Source organism: Haliotis rubra, unplaced genomic scaffold (assembly GCF_003918875.1).
Source record: "Haliotis rubra isolate DU_JTF1 unplaced genomic scaffold, ASM391887v1 Scf324, whole genome shotgun sequence".
NCBI classification, from domain to species: Eukaryota; Metazoa; Mollusca; class Gastropoda; order Lepetellida; family Haliotidae; genus Haliotis; species Haliotis rubra.
This window is the reverse complement of record NW_025766996.1, coordinates 428,948-449,375: the sequence shown is the minus strand read 5'-3', so window position 1 is coordinate 449,375 and position 20,428 is coordinate 428,948.

Here is a 20,428-nt window from a genome sequence, read left to right as displayed (position 1 = left end):
TTTTCATTTTATTTAAAAGGACGAGGCACTCGATTCAAATGTAGACTTGCTTTATTTTGGGCTTCTGCGTTACAGAAAGGGCTGGCCGGTAGGGGAAATAATATGGTCCATGGACTGAGACAGACGAGGAGAGTGAGTGAGTTTAGTTTTAAGTGCTGCAATGTTCCAGCAATATCACGGCATGGGACACCAGAAATGGGCTTCACACATTGAACATAGTGTTGAATCGAACCCCGTCTTCGGCGTGATGAGCGAACGCTTTAACCACTAGGCTACCCCACGGCCCACAGATGAGGAGTGAGTGAGTGAGTTCAGATCGGCGATATTTCAGCCATATCGTGACGAGAACAATTAATTTATTATATTATAGATCAATAAAATTAGAACTTAAAAACCTGTTGACGAAGAACAGTGAAACTACTTGTGTCCACAATCGAGGACAGCGCGTATTAGGGGAAATACTGTAATACACTTGGACCAGTTGGTAAACTCTGATATCGCAGTCTTCGAGTTCCGAATGACAGGCCATGTCTTTCTCTGTGTTTATGGCAGCTCTCCAAACCGGGGACACGATGAAGTGGTTTTATTGATTCGCACACATCAAACGCTGCGATGATATATGATTATAGCCACGGCGTCATCTTTACAGGCCAGTCCAGCAGTATAACGGTTTCTTCGCGTCCGCACCCCGCCACGTTCTAAAGCCACCCTCACCCCTACCCATCCAATATATCTGGTCCTCAAAGCTCGTCCAAACCGTATAGGCAATCTATAAATAGCTACGCCGTTGCCACTCATCTCGCCAGGTGCGTTGTTTACATGGCAGATTACGAGATATAACGTGATAACCAAGCCGCACAGCAGTCACCTCCCTTTGTATGAACAGTAACGTTTTTGTATTTTTGTGGCAAATAGCAGTTACCTCCCTTGCATTGTTACTCCCGAAAAAGATACTCGCTTTCAGAAGAGAAATACAACATGTTTTCTTCCCGACACGGGCTGTGGGCTCAAGGATCGTCTTTCATTCTTGGGCAAATAAATCTGGGATTGGAAGACTTTCTGGGGACTAGTTGCCATTAGGACTGAAAGCGCTCAAATATAACCAGATACCATCGACAGGAGAGGCTCGCGGTGACTTAGGATTTGATTAAAGCCTTTGAGTGCGTGAGTGACTGACTGGCTGACAGGCTGACCGACTGACTGAGTAAGTGGGGTTAGTTTTACAGCGCTTTTTTGCAATATTCCAGAAATATTACGGCACAGGGCTTCTCATTGTACCCATGTTGGGTATCGAACCCGGGTCTTAGGCGTGACGAGCAAACGCTTTACCCACTAGGCTACCCCTCCGCCCTTTTGAAAACTCATGAAGTTTATTTTCAGATTCAGACATTCAGATTCAGACATTGATAAACGTGTTCCTGGTTTATGTTTGTAATAAACAGTTTACAAGATATTCCAATTTTACATTTCTACATAAATAGCCATCTTCCTGTTGTTGTGTAACGCCGCGCTATTTCAGCTATACGACGCCGGTCTGTAAATAATGGAGCCTGGTGGACTCGCAGGCCAGTGATTGATATCATTAGCATCGATCTAGGCAGTTAGGATACGACTTGCAACAATCAACACCTCCCGATCCCATTAGTCGTCTCTTACGACAAGCATGGTTTCCTCAAGGCGAGTTTCAACCCGGATCTTTACAGGTTTACATAAATATTCAGTTGGTTGTTTGGTTTGTTGTATAACGCTGCTTCAATATGAATATTCATAACCCATGCTTGTCGTAAGAGGCGACAAACGGAATCGGGTGTGGCTTCCTGACTTGGTTGATCTTATACTAGCCACATAAAGAAACTGTGCACACAGAAAATTCCTTCAGAATTGGAATACAACACAGAAAAGACGACATGATGTAGACACTTTATAAGCTGAAGTATCGGGCCTCAACAACATGTCAAAAGAACATGAACAATATCCGTAACGATGACGTCAGAAGTTCAAAATTGAGTCGGGGGTCACACGTCGAAGTCACAAAGTCAATAACGGGTATGACCATCATGCGCGTGAAGCACAGCAGTGCATCGACGACGCATAGAGGCTACCAAATTTTCCAAATGAAGGCCTGGGGAATGGTTTGGGACGTGGTCACTGCCGTCTGGAACCTGTGTCTGATATGAGTCACCCGAATCCATCTGTCCTGTCTTGGCGTCGTTACTCGGGGACGCCCAGAACGTGGGTGGTCGGCGACGTCATTACTGTTTCCCTAACGCCTGACCAATGCAGATATCGTGTTACGATGGCATTGGAAATGTGCTGCCACCTGTTGTTGGCTCATGCCTGCTCGAACCATTCCAATGGCTTCATGACGTTGAGCACATGTTAATCTTGGCATGATGTGCATGTGACTTTTCATGTGAATTTGTGAACGTTTGAATGACCAAAGATCAAGCTTTCGACAGTGACATCAATTTCTGAGTTTCACATGTTGTGTGCAGCTGCACAGGCTGCACGTGCAGTAACACATTGCAAGTCCATAGGCCACCATCAATGACGTCACGTCGCCTGGCACCTGCATGAGCGTTCGATAGTCTCCAATACTTGCTATGTTCACACCTTTATTTATGCATAAAGACGCTGTCTGCCTATCTTTATATTTTCTGTGTGCACAGTTTCTTTATTTGGCCAGTATATAAATCCCAATTGCGCAGATCAACGCTCATGATGTTGATCACTGGATTGTCTGGTCCAGACTCGATTATTTGCAGACCACCGCCATATAGCTGGATAATGCTGAGTGTGACGTTAAATAACAAGCAAACTGTACAACACAGCACATATATTTGATTCGCCATTCCAACATTGTAAAGAGACTTCGCACGACAATGAGAAAGATAAAAAACAGACACCATTTATAGTCGGTCTGGCACTGCGAGAAATGTCAGTGTGTATATTTACATATCAAGTGGCAACGAGTCAGGAATAATTGCAGTATTCAATAGTGATAATCACAATCAGCCGGCACGCATGCAGTGGGCATGATTGGGCATGGCTTCCAGGCGGCCCACGGCCGGGAGTAGACGGAAATACGGGGTGTTTTGGTGAGTGAGTTGGTTTCATGTCGATTAGAATTTGAGTTCTTTTACTGTTGACTGAGGGACTCAACCTGAGGTGATGCTGGTCTTTGACGGTTTTGTGACGCAAGTATGGCCCAGACAAACCTGGGATCGAACCCACGATCTCTGTATATACTCATGATGAAGTACGCACACTCACTCACTCACTCACTCGAGCCACGCCACGCCACGCCACGCCACGCCACGCCACGCCACGTCACGTCACGCTAAGCCACGCCATAACGTACCACCGCGCCGTGCCGCGCCGTGCATAGTCAATCACCATTGTGTCGAACTATAATTTGACGAACTTACGGTTGCTCAAAGTAACAAATTCCTTACCTTGTAATGGGGTGGTCAGGCTCACATGTCATCGGTTCCCAATTGCGCAGATCGATGCTCATGCTGTTGATCACTGGATTGTCTGGCCCAGACTCGATTATTTACAGACCGCCGCCATATAGCTGGAATATTGCTGAGTGCGGCGTAAAGCAAAACTCACTCACTCACTTACCTTGTAATCGTTTTCCGGCATTACATGTATTTCTTTGTATGCGCTGACTGTTACGTGCAGGTGTGCGCAAATGTGGGTGGTACGTACGTGTGTTATTTCCACGTGTGTGTTAAAAAAATACAGTTCAATAGATTATTTGTAATAATATAAGCAGAAAAAACGCATTTTGTTCTTCAAGAAGCATTCGCCATAGAATAAACATTAGCACGCACTATCTCATGACCTAAAAAAACGAGTAATTTTATTCAAAGAAATGCATTTTTGTTGCACCCAGAGTAACCTTCATTCAGGTGTCGGCCTTGACTCAAGCTTTGTATGCCCGTAACCCTCGCCCCTGCGTTTTTTTCATTCTCCCCCCACTCCCTTCGCACCTTCCCCGACTCCACATCTCAATACAATATAGCGCCTCAAGACCACAGAAAGTAAATATTTCTATATCAGCAATTTAAACAACGCGCAGGGTACATTCGTGCTATACCTGCTGGCGACACAATACGCCGATGTAAACCACTTAAGTCTGGGAATGTACCGTGATCCATTCACAAGTCACGCGTCATTGCGCTGTAATATAAGACCGCTCAGAGGGAGACGAGACATGATAGTTTGAGGAACGACAACATGGTTCTATCTTACACTGGGGGAAAATACTTTTTCCGGTCTTTTGGTTTGGCCTAAAATGAACAGAAAGAACAATTTTGTTTTGCTTTTTCGTGATTTTTGCTTTTATTTATTTATTTCTGTTGTTGCTTTTTAATCTCACGTAGGCGTAATATTATTTTATTATATTTCAAAACGTCTTTCACGATTGCACGCACGCACGCACGCACGCACGCACGCACACATGCCGACCTTTCCCAAACCCACAACAGACTTACACAACAAAATGCCTTATATAAAGCGTAATATATGCTTTATTTGGGATAAACCCATATCGAACCCATACTTTAGGAGTGACGCACCTAATCGTCAGCACACTCAACGATCTAACCCACTCAGCCACCGCCGCTTCCAGAAGAATGGAAGTGTGACAAGTGGTAGCAAAGATGTTTGTTCGATGTTTGACGCCGCACAACGGCCCTGTCAGCGGACTTGAATATTGTGTTTTCATCACCATAAGCATGCCAAACTTGCCTATCGAGAAGGCATTGAAAGTGCAGAGCACCGCTATTTCGTAAGCCAGCAATGTGTGGACATTCTGATAAACACGAGCAGGCCTTGCCACTCAGTCAATTAGCCTCTACTATGCCGTAACATTGCGCTTTGTGACGCAGAAAATGTTTGTGCCAGAGTCTGAAGTCATTATTGTCCCCAAAACTTTAAATAGGCTCACTCAGTTTATTTCTGCCGTGATGTCCGCAAATTATGCATTGCTGCACGTTACCGTTACGTTACCGAATGTTTGCTGACGTCGTGTACATTTCAGCAAGCGTAATGGTGCGTCGCTCAAATTTGAGATCAAGAGAACACGCATACGAAGAATCGAGACGGTAATACGGCTTGTCATAACCCCTGTGTGAGGGGTCCAACCAGAAATTATACCCATGTAGGGAATCGAACCCGGGTCTTCGGCGTGACGAGCGAAGACTGGGATAATCAGGTCAGTTAAAGTCCGAAGTTGACAAATTCAGTATAATCATATGAAATGCAATAGGTGGCATAGGTGTCAACGGCGGCTTAATTTGGGATCCGTGAAGATCCGGGTTAGAATTGATTTTCACCAACCCATGGACCCGTGAAGATCCGGGTTAGAATTGATCTTCAGCAACCCATGCTTGTCGTGAGAGGCGACTAATGGGATCGGCGGGTCAGTCTCGTTGACTTGGTTGACACATGTCATCGTATCCCAATTGCGTAGATCGATGCTCATGCTGTTGATCACTGGATTGTCTGGTCCAGACTAGATTATTTACAGACCGCCGCCATGTAGCTGGAATATTGCTGAGTGCGGCGTTAACTTAATTTTGGCTACATGCGGAATGTTTGAAACTAAATACAGCGCAGATATTTCTTAAATTTGAAATCACATATTCATCTTTTCGCACTGCCAACGAGATCAAATGATTAGCAGCTTCACAAGTTTCTGTAGACGGTGTACTAGTTCCTAACACTGGGTCTACATTGATGCTTTTCACTATCTCCTTACGACAGACCAAACCTGATTGGCAAATCGATTACGGCGGCGTACGGTCTAAAGTGATTAGGGCTGATTGGATTAGTTGATTTAATTCGCATGTAGACGTGGCAGCAGTCTGGACTGGTATGGTACTTGTGTCATCCTAAAGACGGTGGGGTAGCCTAGTGGTTAAGGTATTCGCTTGTCACGCCGAAGACGCGGGTTCGAGTCCCAACACAGATAATAATAATTCGTTTTAATAGCGCCTAGTATCCATCTCTCTAGTTGCTCACTGGCACTGATTATTATCAATACCACGGATGACCGAAGCTGTTAGGCGCTAGAAGGTTATAGTCACATGACTTATCCCACCGGGTACCCATTTTCTGCTGGGTGAAACAGAGGCAATTTTGAACACTCACTTGTGAGATCACATGCATCACATGTGCTTCGTTGTGGGGCAGGACTAAAGTCCTAGAAACGTTCAGGAGTCAAGCTGCCAAACAAGGTCACCCATCCAAGGACTCTCCGCGCCCAACGTTGCTTACCTTCAACTGATTTGTGATCTGAGCTCTATATGCACAGGACCACACGGCCACCATTGGTACAATGTGTGAAGTCCATTTCTGGGTCCACCGCCGTGATATTGCTGGAATATTGCTAGAAGCGGCGTAAAACTAAACTCACTCACTCACTTGTGTCATACATAGTATACCGATATACCACTTGCCATCGAGACTATCGAGATTCGGAAATATTCGACATAACACTACGCAGTCGTGTAGGCCAGAGGCCACATACCAATCGATAATCGATCTCCTATTTGGTCTGAGGGTGCCCGTCTCTCGGTTTTGGGCCTCTGTGTTGTTGCGTTCTTGAAATCTTGTAGACGGATCAAATGATATGGATTTCTAGAGGAAACTTGATACAATAACACAGACGACAAAAGAGTGATAGAACTGTATTTTGAGGACGCCGCATCAGTCTGATGAGTGAGTGAGTGTGTGATTGGTGGGTGGATGAGTGAGTGAGGGTTGTTACGGGTGCAAAATATTCGCAAAGAGCTTAAAGGTCACATGCAACCAAAAAATCAAACATAATTAAAACACAATTATCACTTCTTCATGACATATAATATGCATGGCTGATTATGAAAAAACAAATAAACAAAATTATAAGCGTATAATCGCAAATCAGAAGTGCAATATTTTGTACTTGGGTTTACCTCCCTCGAAACGAAGCAGCCGGGATACCGAACCCAGTCAGAACGGGTGGGTGTGCACTCAAGTGTAACGGCTGGCTCATTAGCAGATGCCGCCATTGTGTGTGTATATATAGAGATGTTGGGTTTTGTAAATACATGCTCATTTTTTGTGTATAACATTTTGCAATCAACAGACATCATAACATGTCATGTGTTCAAGTATCACACCTGCCTGTCTGTGTAATTACATAATGTGACAGAGACCGAACTCGGGCCATAAATCAATGCGTTTTGTTTATGGTGTATAGCCTGATTGGTGTTAAGTTCAAATTGCATGTGGTCAGTGATCGCAGTTGTGTATTGAATATTGTCATTAGCAGACAGGCAGGCAGACACACAGGTGTCAATAAAACAAGACATTGAGTTTTGTCTGTGACAGCGACATATCTATATCACAGTTAGAAATTGTGTCAACGCTATATAATGACATTGCGTTTAAGTATCGAACTGAGAAAGTGACTCGGTAAGAAGAACGTGTGGTGAAATAGACAAATGAAATTATATAAACAGTTTATTTACTGTCATAACATATAAAAAGTTCGCGCCTGTGAGATATCAACAAAACATTATGAAAATAGCTCACACCAAAGCCTTCACCGAGTATTCACCAGACAGCCCGCTTCCAAGTTGCGCGAACCTATTTCAATGCGCACGTGCTATGAGCGCAGCCCAGCTGTTGAAACCCGTATTCCCCAGAAAAGTCTGGGGAAAATTAGTGAAACGTTTGAACTCCGATTTCGCGCGGTTTTTTTCATCGCGTTATTTTTCAACTTTAAAAGTTGAATTTGCATTTTTGACGCTTTTTTTCGGTAAGTCCATACCGAAAGGTATCAGAATCTGCAAAGTTGTGTTTTACGTTGCATGTGACCTTTAATTAAGCACCCCTGTATATTTGCAATGATATGGTTTTAAAACGTACACAAACTTCTGGTTGTGACCACGATGGAAAAATATGAGGTTTTTTTTTGATCCTTTGACTCATAAGAAACGACAAAATGAGTGGAATCCATGTTGATTTTATGATGATAATTGCTCATTTAAAAAAAAAAACCCACTGATTTTCATATAAAAACATGTCTGTACAAGTATGGCCCTGGAATGTTTAATGCAGAATTTATTGGTGAATGTGAACATTAAAAATGGCATTTAGCGTGTGTTACACGATTCAAGGTCAATACCGAGTGCAACCTTCATATGACTGCGACAGCCAGCACTCTCCTCCTCATACCCCCTGTCAGCCTCCTGATCCTGAAGGGGCAGGCGACGCCATTCCTCGTGTAAAGTAGCTTCCAGTTGGACCAGGTACTGTACAGGAGGATCCGTAACGTCTAGAAAAGTTGCTGTAACCCGCGAATTACCGACTACCCTCGGTTATCCAGCGTTAATCATTCATTCAATCACGCAAAGTAATGGAGATATTTTGCGCTGGATAATCGAGGGTGGATGCGATCATGGCATGCGCAATTACAGATGACATGCGGATTATTTCACCTAAGACACCGCCTTTAAGATGCATCGCTTTCGCGTCTCGCCTCGAGAGTCGGATTCTCGTAATTTCACGCCTGAGATCTTGCTCATGGACGAGATTAGGCAAATATTCTGTCTCCGATCCAAATGTGACCTTGCAAACAAGATGCAATTTCAAGGTCGGAACAATCCTTCTTAATCGTGATTTGAGGGACGCCTATGAAACAGTGGGTGGGTAATGGATTCTGAAGTTGACTCACATAATATACCGTGTTATATAACACGACGTTCTGGAATTATTTTGGGAGAAAAGACCAACCTGCTCTGAGAAAATCTGTCTCAAGTGACACAGTGGAGCCCGCCACGTGACTTCGATGGCATTCACTCCCAAGCGACGAATAATTCGTCATTCTGAGTTTCGAGTATTTTCTTCTGTATATAATTAATGGGGCTAACGGTCTGTCTCACTGACTTGGTTGACGCGTCATCGTATCCCAACTGCATGCTGTTGATCACTGGATGGTCTGGTCCAGACTCGATTATTTACAGACCGCCGCCGTATAGCTGGAATCTTGCGGCATTAAACAACATACAAATAATCTATACATCATACTACTATTTGTTGTATACTACTCACACTTTGCTAAGGATCACAAAAATTCGCAACTTTTCTTAAACGTAGATTTACAATTTGAAATTGTATCCATTTAAAACTGGATAAATAATGATATGGTAACACATCTTTAGGAAAACAGCCACTTTAAGCTAACCGTATGCACTTGATACTTGAGTAACCATGAAAATGGTTTTCATGGCACCAATCAACCATTTTGCAAATCATGGCACGGGTCATTGATAAGTACACAACGCCAGGTTTTGGATCCACCAGACGAAATGATATACAGAAAACTTGGATCCATGCTTGCAATAGGATTAGATATTTAAACCAAATTTGACCCCACATCACAGCTTTCTGTTGAATCAATGATTTGATCCTTAGCAAAGTGTGAATAGTATGTTTTAGGAAAGATAATGTTTGTTTGTAGGTTCGGTTCTCGGTTAACGCTGCAGTGAGCAATAATCAAGCTCTATGTTTTAGTGACTGATATCAAATGACTATTTTTCACGGGGAAAAAATAAAAATAAGGAATTATAACGAATGACATTCCAACTGCACGTGTGTATGTAAACGACAGCTGGAAATAAGATAGAGCAATACTAAACGATGACCAACAAGTACCATATTTTAACGCCTTTGGTATGACGCGGTCGAAGATCGAACCCGCGACCTTCCGCTATCCGGGCGGACGCTCTAACCACTACACCACGGAGGTGGTCTCAAACCCGTGTAATACCATATTTATGAAACGAGTGAATGGTTTGGTATCTAACGAGCGAAGTTCACGAAGTTCACGAGTTTCATAAATATGGTATTACACGGGACATAGTTTAGTATTTTATTTATTACTCACCCAACATTAGCAAAATAATATCGAGCAAAGTACTTCTTTCCTAAGAATTCAACGAGTGTGATGACTCAGCTTTCCGCGAGTCAAGCAAGGCCTAATATACTAATGTGACAGAGGTATTAGTATTGTGACGTCATAACTGGAAACCATTATGACGTCATACATACGGCATCACGCGATGTTATTACACAATGTGTGAAATTATTAAACAGTGATATCTTCAGCGGGTGAGAAATAAGGCAGCATATTGTTCAGATGACGCAAGGTATTTGTGACGTCATGCACAGTGACGATTGTCTTCTCAACAATGTGGCGTCATAATGATTGCTTGTTTGTTGTTTAACGCCGCACTCAACAATATTCCAGCTATATGGCGGAGGTATGTAAACAATCGAGTCTGAACCAGACAATCTAGTGATAAACGTCATGAGCATCGATCTGCGCAATTGGGATACGATGACATGGGTCAACCAAGTCAGTCACCCGATCCCGTTAGTCGCCTCTTACGACAAGCATGGGTTGCAGAAAACCGCTTCTAAAACGGATCAAAAGGTCAATGACAAATAGTTGGAATAATGCGACAAGACACAACATTATCACAGAAACCCAGCACAGTGTTTGGGTTGGAACCGACCAAAATGCGGAAAGTTTTTAACACGCTGTTAGTTGGGTGGTTAGTTTTAGTCTCATACAGTCTGCGTCATTCTCTCTGTGTGTTTCTGTGCCTGTGTGAATGATTGAATGCAATATCACGCCACTTTTAGCAATATTCCAGCAATATCACGGCGGGGACACCAGAATGGGCTTCACACATTGTGCCCATGTGAGGAATCGAACCCGGGTCTTCGGTGTGATGAGCGAACGCTTTCACCTCCAGGCTACCCCACCGCCCCTCTGTGCCTGTGTGACCGCGTGAGTATGTGCGTGCGTGCGTGCGTGCGTGCGTATGTGTTCGTACGTAGGTACATGCGTGTGTTCATACTTAGCTGCATGTCTGTCTATCTGCCTGCGCGTGTGTAGATCTATATGTGTTGATAATTGTATTTATCATGTGCGTGAGTGTGTTCGTGCGTTAATTCGTACGTGCGTACATGCGAGTTTATAAACATACGCTGTACGCAGGGAACCACTACAAAATATGTTACACCACATTAAACGTCCTCAAGTATCTTTCTTTGGCATCCTGTGGGTGGTCTGACTTTACAGTTAGTGTCGACAACAAACCATACCTAACAGTAAAGCCTCCCCGGGGATAACAGTAAAACATTAACCAACACATAAACATACATATTATACATTTAATGAGAGTCAGTGCTCGCTGGTCTGGTCGCTCATGGTCTGGTTCCTGTACAGGTCAAGACAGTGGACATGAATGTCTCGTTAACAAATCTGTCCAGATTAACTCCAGATTAAGATTATCCAACAAATGAATTATTCCCTGAGTATAACAAACGAAAACAAAAAAATAAAATTGCAGGAGTAACGACTCTGCTTATATGCTTATAATAGGCTGAATGAATGAGTGAGTGAGTGAGTGGGTGGGTGATGTTTACGCCACTTTAGCAATATTCCAGCAATACCACGACGAGGGGCACGGGAATCGAACCCAGGCCTTCAGCGTGACGAACGCTTTAACCAATAGGCTACCCCACCGCCCCAGGGGTAACACAAACTATGTTTATTTGTTTTTGTTTTTCATGAAATTAAAAAATGAAATATTTAATATTTTTAAACTGATGTCTTATTAACCATCAGGCATCCTACTATACTTTGTGAAAGGTAATCTGTATCCATTTTTTGTAATATTGTACATTGCTAATAATAAAGACGTCTCGGATAGGAAATACATTTGCAACGCATGACCCCTGCCATGTTTAAAATGTTATTAATTTGTGAAAAAAACGTAAATGTGTGGATTTGCAGCGACAAGATGTGGAAGGTATCCAAATCAAATTACATTTTGAAAACTACAACCAAGTTCAAGCACTCTCTGAGTGCTAAGTGGCAGTGCTAATAGATCTCTGTTTGAATATATATTGGACAAAAATAGTTAGGGATATATGTAAATTTTGAAATTATGAATACTGATCTATTTATTTATTTACACACTGATAAAATATCAATCATAAAAATACCAATATCCCTAACTTATTTTGTCCAGTATAATATCGCTAACTCAATATTTCAAATTAAAATACAAAATAGAGGCTGTCCTCAGTATATATATGGTGTAGGGAGTAAACAAAAGAGGAAGAATTATAAACATATTCAAATATCGAAGTGTCTTTGTTTTCTCGAAGTAAAGGCTTGGTCTTTCGTATTCGTTTTATTCATTTATTTATCGGTTGTGTCGAACTAGGATACCTGGAAGAGCATACGTAGGTGTCACCTTCGACACAACCGCTTTAAACTGCATTTAAACAGCAAGAACACAGTCAATTCTTCTTGACTACAATTTCAGTCATGAAGAATTAATTTCTTTATGTTTTCATACTTATTTAAAAACACATGACAACGTTTTGACGATGAAGTTTGGCAGACGCTGTGGGGACGTTGTGACGACGTTATGACGACGCTGTGACGACGCTGTGACGACGTTATGACGACGCTGTGACGACGCTGTGACGACGTTATGACGACGTTATGACGACGCTGTGACGACGTTGTGACGACGTTATGACGACGCTGTGACCATTGAACTCATCGACACAAAGCGGAATATGTCCAGATTAACCAGTGGTCCGGATTAGTGAACAGTAGCTGGAGTTGCGTCCCCTCCACAGCTATATTAGTGAGTTGGGTTTAACACCGCTTTGAACAGTATTCCAGTAATTTTCGTGTGTCTGCTTCATGTGGGAGAAAAGCCCGTAGTAAGCCTTGAACACATGTCTATACATACTACCCATCAAAAGTTTAGACTCACAACAAAAAACAGTCCGTTTGAGTCAGAAACGGACCGATGAATTGCAAATTTTATCATTGTACAAAATTGCCACATAAATATAAATAGTACACATGTTTATCATTTACTAATACCCAACAGCTTTCTTATATTTGAAAATTTTCCGGACTCCACCAAAAATGTTCTTTAAGAAACTATCATTAAAATTTTGACACAGTTCACTATTTGTTACGAGGGAGGAGTGCAGAGAAAGGGACAGCCAGGTGTGCGAGAAAGGATGGAGACGGCACAGCACAGGCTAATGAATCAATAACTTGGTGGGCACTTGTGCACGTGCTTCTCTAACACCTGGCTGTCCCTTTCTCTGCACTCCTCCCTCGTAACAAATAGTGAACTGTGTCAAAATTTTAATGATAGTTGCTGTATAAAAAATTCGATCAAACAGAGGCTATACAACAGATAGTTTCTTAAAGAACTTTTTTGGTGGAGTCCGGAAAATTATCAAATATAAGAAAGCTGTTGGGTATTAGTAAATGATAAACATGTGTACTATTTATATGTATGTGGCAATTTTGTACAATGATAAAATTTGCAATTCATCGGTCCGTTTCTGACTCAAACGGACTGTAGTATAAATGTAGCCACTTACTTCAGTCAACTGTCCTTAACTAGATTTTGCAAATATTCCATACTGTTTAAAGGTACTGTTTACACTTGAACTGATGTATTGTAAAACAAATTCCTAACGTTGAAAAGATTATTGTCATGAGTTCAATAAATGATGAAACTCAGTGAAAATTGGCGAATTTTTAACAAATCTTTACACCAAAACGCAGCTGTTCACAAGCACGGTATTTGCACATGCTTTTCAGCAGTTTGAAGTATAATCCTCGTGCAATTCATCTGCTTAAGGTTTGCAGTTGGTCCCCCAAGTTAGTGGAGAAATTCATCTTCGATGTAACCATATATATATATGTATACATAACATATAGTGAGTGCTTTAAGTGAGTCTAAACTTTTAATGGGTATTATATAATATGTTGCACAAATGTTGGTGAATGAATGTAGTAATAATTGTCGAAAATCCCAAAATCAGCATTGACTGATTTCACTGTATTATAAACATTAACAATCGCTACATATGCATCAAATACCTTGGAACAAAAAATCATCAGATCTTTTTTGTATTAATGACGAAGTATATTTAAAACATTAATATTGTTTTGGGGTTTTTTTGCGGACAAATATTCATTACACGTGAATTCTTTAACTCGATATAATAAAAAAAACATCTTACCGGTCAGTTATATTGTGTATTATTAATGAAATATTTTTAAAATGTTTTTTGTTTATTATTATTAATTACACGTGTATGCACTGTCTCGAGACAAAGACAATCTACGTCTCGGAGTTTTCATATAGTGTGTCACAGTACAGCTCGTTTTACAATTACATTTGTTGTGTGGCTTCATGCATACACAAAGCGTCATTACATTTTCTGCTCGTGCATATGTATATAGCGACGTCTTTCTCGGTGCGGAGCCCTTGTTCTCTGTAAGGCATGTATATTATTTGCGAGAGTGCAATATAAAAAAATTCCGATGAAAGCTGCAAAGTTTAGTTTTTGATATATTTTTAAAATCTATGTTCTGTTTACAGGACAAAATTTGTTTCATAGCAAGGGTTACTACTGGGTAAAGGAAAGTAAATACTTCACAGAATGGATTTGATCAAACTGACTGACTGAGTTTAGTTTTACGCCGCTTTTAGCAATATTCCAGCAATATCACGGCGGGGGACACCAGAAATGGGCTTAACACATTGTGCCCATGTGGGGAATCGAACCCGGGTCTTCGGCGTGAGGAGCCAATGCTTTAACCACTAGGCTACCCCACCGCCCCGATTTGATCAAAACATTACATACGGTTGACTTCTTTGATGGGCATTTTAGAAGTTGACAACGACATTAGAATCTATGTCGAAACGTCGCCTTTCACGGAATAAAGAAGTTGTATATCCATAAAATTATCATCACTATTCATTACAAACGTAGCTTAAGATCCAAAAACGACTATGATACCGTAGGATGTATTCATTCATTCTAAACATTATGAATATTTTATAAATATTTCTTGTTTGTTTATTCACCGTATTTCGCCACTACAGAACATTGGTGTGTACTTTATTTTGTTTATTTTAAACTGCTAATCGAAAACCAAAAACATATTGTTCAAAGACAAATGTAATCATTATGTAACGCTAAAGAATCATATTTCGTTTTAGCATTTCTATAGCAGTTCTGTTTTGTTTGGGTAAATAAGCCTAATTTATAAGCATTGTAAACCCTCTGTTAGTCAGTGTAAAATACAGCACTTCTTTATAACACAATGGGACTTAAACAAAAGGCTGGCTTTGTCATTACCGTCATAATCATCTGAAGAATTCGGGCTAAGAAAAAGATATTTGATTTGTGATTTGTTTCTCATTTATTGCTTCTTTACGTTTTGTATATTTTTTATGCCTTCTTCAGTTATATCCCAGATATGTGGAGGCAGTCAGTGAATAATCGCGTCTGGACAACACAATCCAGTGATTGACATTGTATATCTCAGTCCATATTAAACTGCGACATTGTATATCTCAGTCCATATTAAACTGCGACATTGTATATCTCAGTCCATATTAAACTGCGACAGTATATATCTCAGTCCATATTAAACTGCGACATTGTATATCTCAGTCCATATTAAACTGCGACATGGTATATCTCAGTCCATATTAAACTGCGACATTGTATATCTCAGTCCATATTAAACTGCGACATTGTATATCTCAGTCCATATTAAACTGCGACATTGTATATCTCAGTCCATATTAAACTGCGACATTGTATATCTCAGTCCATATTAAACTGCGACATTGTATATCTCAGTCCATATTAAACTGCGACATTGTATATCTCAGTGAAGCAGTTTATAGATCTGCCGTACGCCCCGATGAGCGCACACGCACGCACGCACGCACGCACGCACGCACACATTTCAACCCCTGTGCAGGTAACTTGTCAACACAAGTCATCGTATCTGAATTGCGTTGATCAATGATCTCATGTCAGTCACCGGATTGTCTGGTCCTGAGTCGATTATCTACAGGCTGCCGTCATATAGCTGGAATATTGTACGGCGTTAAACAACACAAAAACCAAACCGCACATCTCAAATATACCAATAATCCTGAGCGTAACGAAAGTAATCCTAATTACCTACACTCTTCATGGGATATGCAATAAAGCGTGCACCCACTGAAAATATTCATTGTGAAACCTGTCATGATTCGAGACGTTGTAATTTCGACAGATACCCCAATGCCCGCAAAGTATCCTTGTCTGAAAAAGGTTGCATCATATTATCATTGCATTTTTGGGTAACTTGATTTCAATGACATCCTCCAAACACCGAGCACAATGGCTGTGCTTCCCCCCGTCGAATGTCAGACAATTCATTCAGGTCTTAATTAATCTTCCCTCCAATGAAATACGTCAGGGCATCGACTCATGCTATCATTCGTTCTATCCACGCACGAGTACGCTGTACAATCGGCTTCGCTCAAGTGAAACGGACCATGAATAATATATAGATGAACGTCAACAAACCCTACAGCGGTTGTCTCCCTTCGAATGTCTCGCACGAACCCTGAATGCGATGTATGTTTCGTCACGTTCCCGTTTGCCTATCACGTGTATTTTGCATTGTATATTTCAACAGCCTGAGGATGTTCTGTCACCAACAAAACATGTATAATGGGAAATCTATTAATAGATCGCCACTAACATCGCATTTCACAAAGCTAGCCGATTAAACGTGCATGTAGCCTCCCCGATGCGTCATTACAAGATGGACGGGCTTGTCAATCATTCATGAATGCTTCCTTCCAGCATACCACCGCCATTGTTGTCTTAAGAAATTGACAACTGCACGTGGTCGTTCGCGGTAAAGATTTGCTCAGTGGTGAGATTCTCCCTGTACAGATTAAAGCATTTGGACAAACACCTTGCATACAAATATTTACAGGTTTAGGAATAACGTGTTAAAATGGAACAAATACATAATTTTTAAGCATCATTTTATGGTGATTTCATCGTTATACGGTTTACGTTCCAAGTAAACATCATGCATTTTATACTTTTTTCTTAAATCATGATATTCCGAAAGATGGGGTGAATATTTCGTGGTGGGGATTTAGGGGTTGAAATTTTAAGGAATAAATAGACAGAGATTTTCATGTATCAAATGAAAATAATATTTATGTGTACATACACGAATAATCGAATGGAAAGCTGATTAAAGCCATTTGTGGTATATAGTGCATTAATGAATAAAATCATAATGAAGATAATTATAGAAAAATAATAATATTTTATTAATGTGAGACATGGTATATAAATAGTACATAATGGCATAATGAAACACTGGATGAAATATAGCATCCACACAAAGGGGCAACGAGACACAAAATGACCTTACTGCGTTCATTAAATAGTTAGTGGTATCGCTATTATAATATTAAAAGAATAAAAAATACATATACGTAAAACTCACTGATTATACCATGCACTATTTCCAACAGCATATCCGAGTTTAAGATCAGTTCAATAACTGGCATCGAAAATGTCCTAAAGATGGAATAGATGGCAAAGAAAATATAATATTTTCTCATAAAATATAATGGAGGACTGCAAAACAACAGAACAAAATGCATGGGTGAACAATAAAGAACTAAATTCGAAATCGGATATTTCCAATTAAAATCAGTTGACTTTATCAAGGAAACTTTTCCACTTACATTTGTAGCTCGGAAACAGTAAATTTAACACATCCATTTCGACGCATACATGCACCTTCTGCAATCATCAACTATAACAGTTACGAAGCGGCAAGGGGTGAGTGAGTTTAGTTTTACGCTGCTTTTAGCAATATTCCAGCAAGATCACGGCGGGGGACACCAGAAATGAGCTTCACACATTGTACCAACGGTGGGGAATCAAACCTGGGTCTTCGGCGTGACGAGCGAACACTCTAAGCACAAGGCTACCCCCCCGTCCCTAAAGCAGCAAGGGACCCGTGAAGGTCCGGGTTAGAATATTGATCTTCAGTAACCCATGCTTGTCGTAAGATGCGACTATAACTGGATCGGGTGGTCAGGCTCGTTGGCTTGCTTGACACATGTCATTGGTTCCCAATTGCGCACATCGATGCTCATGCTGTTGATCACTGGATTGTCTGGTCCAGACTCGATTATTTACAGACCGCCGCCATATGGCTGTAACATTGCTGAGTGCGGCGTAAAACTAAACTCACTCACTCACTAAAGCAGCAAGAGGGGTGGAGGTAGGGTCATTTTTAGCTGTGATGGCCACAGTTTAAACGCATCAGTGACTTTGCGATTATCGATCATCTTACTTGAACATACAGGGAAATGAATGAAATGTGACGAAATAATCTAACATAGTCTCTCAGCGAATATTACCATCCATCATTTATTTCTCGGTAATTCTGTAACGTAAGTACGTGTCCGCATGCAGTAATTACAATCAATGATTAATGAGCGCAGATTAATTGAGCTGTGAGTGTGAAGGGAGTGTTGGGCTTACTCCGCAGCAGTAATAGATCAAACGACACCAGCATATCGCCAAGATCGAAGATGACTGCAGCGTGATTCGGTATTTACTGTCCATGGAGTATACTGTAAATCTTCCAGTCCGTTCCTGGCTGCAGGCGTCTTTAGTCGACGGTATTTTCTTGTCGGTGGGGAAGCCTAGTGGTTAAAGCGTCTCCTAGTTCAGCGAAAGGCCAGGTTCGATGCCCAGTTGTGTGAAGTTTGTTTGTTTGTTGTTTAACGCCGCACTCAGCAATATCCCAGCTATATGGCCGCGGTCTGTACAAATATCGAGTCTGGACCAGACAATCTAGTGATCAACAGCATCAGCATCGACAAGGGGTATACCCAGCCGTATCAAGCGGCGTAAAACCATAGTCACTCACTTATTTCTTTGCGATATCGCCTCCGTGGTGTAGTGGTTAGAGCGTCCGCCAGGAGAGCGGAAGGTCGCGAGTTCGATCCCCGACCGCGTCATACCAAAAGACGTTAAAATATGGTACTTGTTGGTCCCTGCCTGGCGCTCGGCATTAATGGGTACAACAAGGACTGGTCGGCTCGGAGTCAGTATAATGTGTCTGAGTGGGGTATTCATGCTTCACTGCGGCATGGTATCTCAGTGGAGCTAGCACTATAAAACCAGCTTCAGTCAGGGCTAGTACAAGCAGCCGCACATACACATACACACGCATGCAATATGAGGGAAATATTCTCAAGCACGACGTTAAACCCAATTTCACCTCACATCACCTCATTTCTTTGCGAGGTGGAGTAAACTCGAGCATAGGGGCTTGTAATCCCAAAATAGCACAAATATTATACAGTAAAGAGGCTTTATACTTACAGTAAAGGGACTTTATATTGTGCTGAGACCCCGTAAGCGACAATAGCACACACACGCACGCACGCACACACGCATATATATATTTATCATTGATGCGAGCTTTGAGTTACAAGCCAATGCATGTGTACCCTAGTTGTTAAAGCGTTCGCCCGTCACGAAGATGAAGACATGAAGACATATGTGTAAAACCCATGTTCCACGTCGTGATATTGTTGGAACATTGCCATAAACAGAGTAAAATCAAATCACTTACTGAAGAATTCACCCACTCCCTTAAGACTCAGTTGTGTTGTGGGGGCGGTGGGGTAGCCTAATGGTTAAAGCGTTGGCTCGTCACGCCGAAGACCCGGGTTCGAATCCCCACATGGGCACAATGTGTGAAGCCCATTTCTGGTGTCCCCCGCCGTGATGTTGCTGGAATATTGCTAAAAGCGGCGTAAAACCAAACTCAGTCAGTCAGTTGTGTTGTGTGCTGTGTGGACTTGTGTACAAATCAACGACTTCAGAGACAGAGCTGAATTCAAATACAGAATAATCATGTCCTTAAACAACCTCAAAATGCAAAACAAACCTTTAACAGACTCTCTGACACAGTAGTGTTATAACGGGTATTGTATATCTATTGTCAAACCTCGTCAATCCGAACAGAACCGCTTCGAACAAAAATGTCCGGATTAACAGGTGTTCTGATTAACCAGACATGGTATATTGAGGGTTGATCCATCGTGAATAAGTGACGTTTCCAAGAGTCATTTCCACCGCCCGATTGGCGAGTTTCCAGTTTAAAGAGGGTCCAATGTTCAAAGTAGAACACGAAAAGCAATGAAAACACATCTTGGCACGGTATAGATGCTCATACAAAACCCGACTGCGAAAACCAATCGATGCTGTGTAAGTCAACGTCAAACTACGAATCAAGCCCACAGGCTTAAACATATACACACATTTACTGCCGTCCAGATATACACCATAACGCTCTATGGACAGTGACGTAACCACGCCCCCCTCCTCCGCACAACCGGCAAACATCAAAGGCTGTCATTGACACGAGGTCAGCTTGAGCCGTGTCTTTGGGTCAGTGGAACAA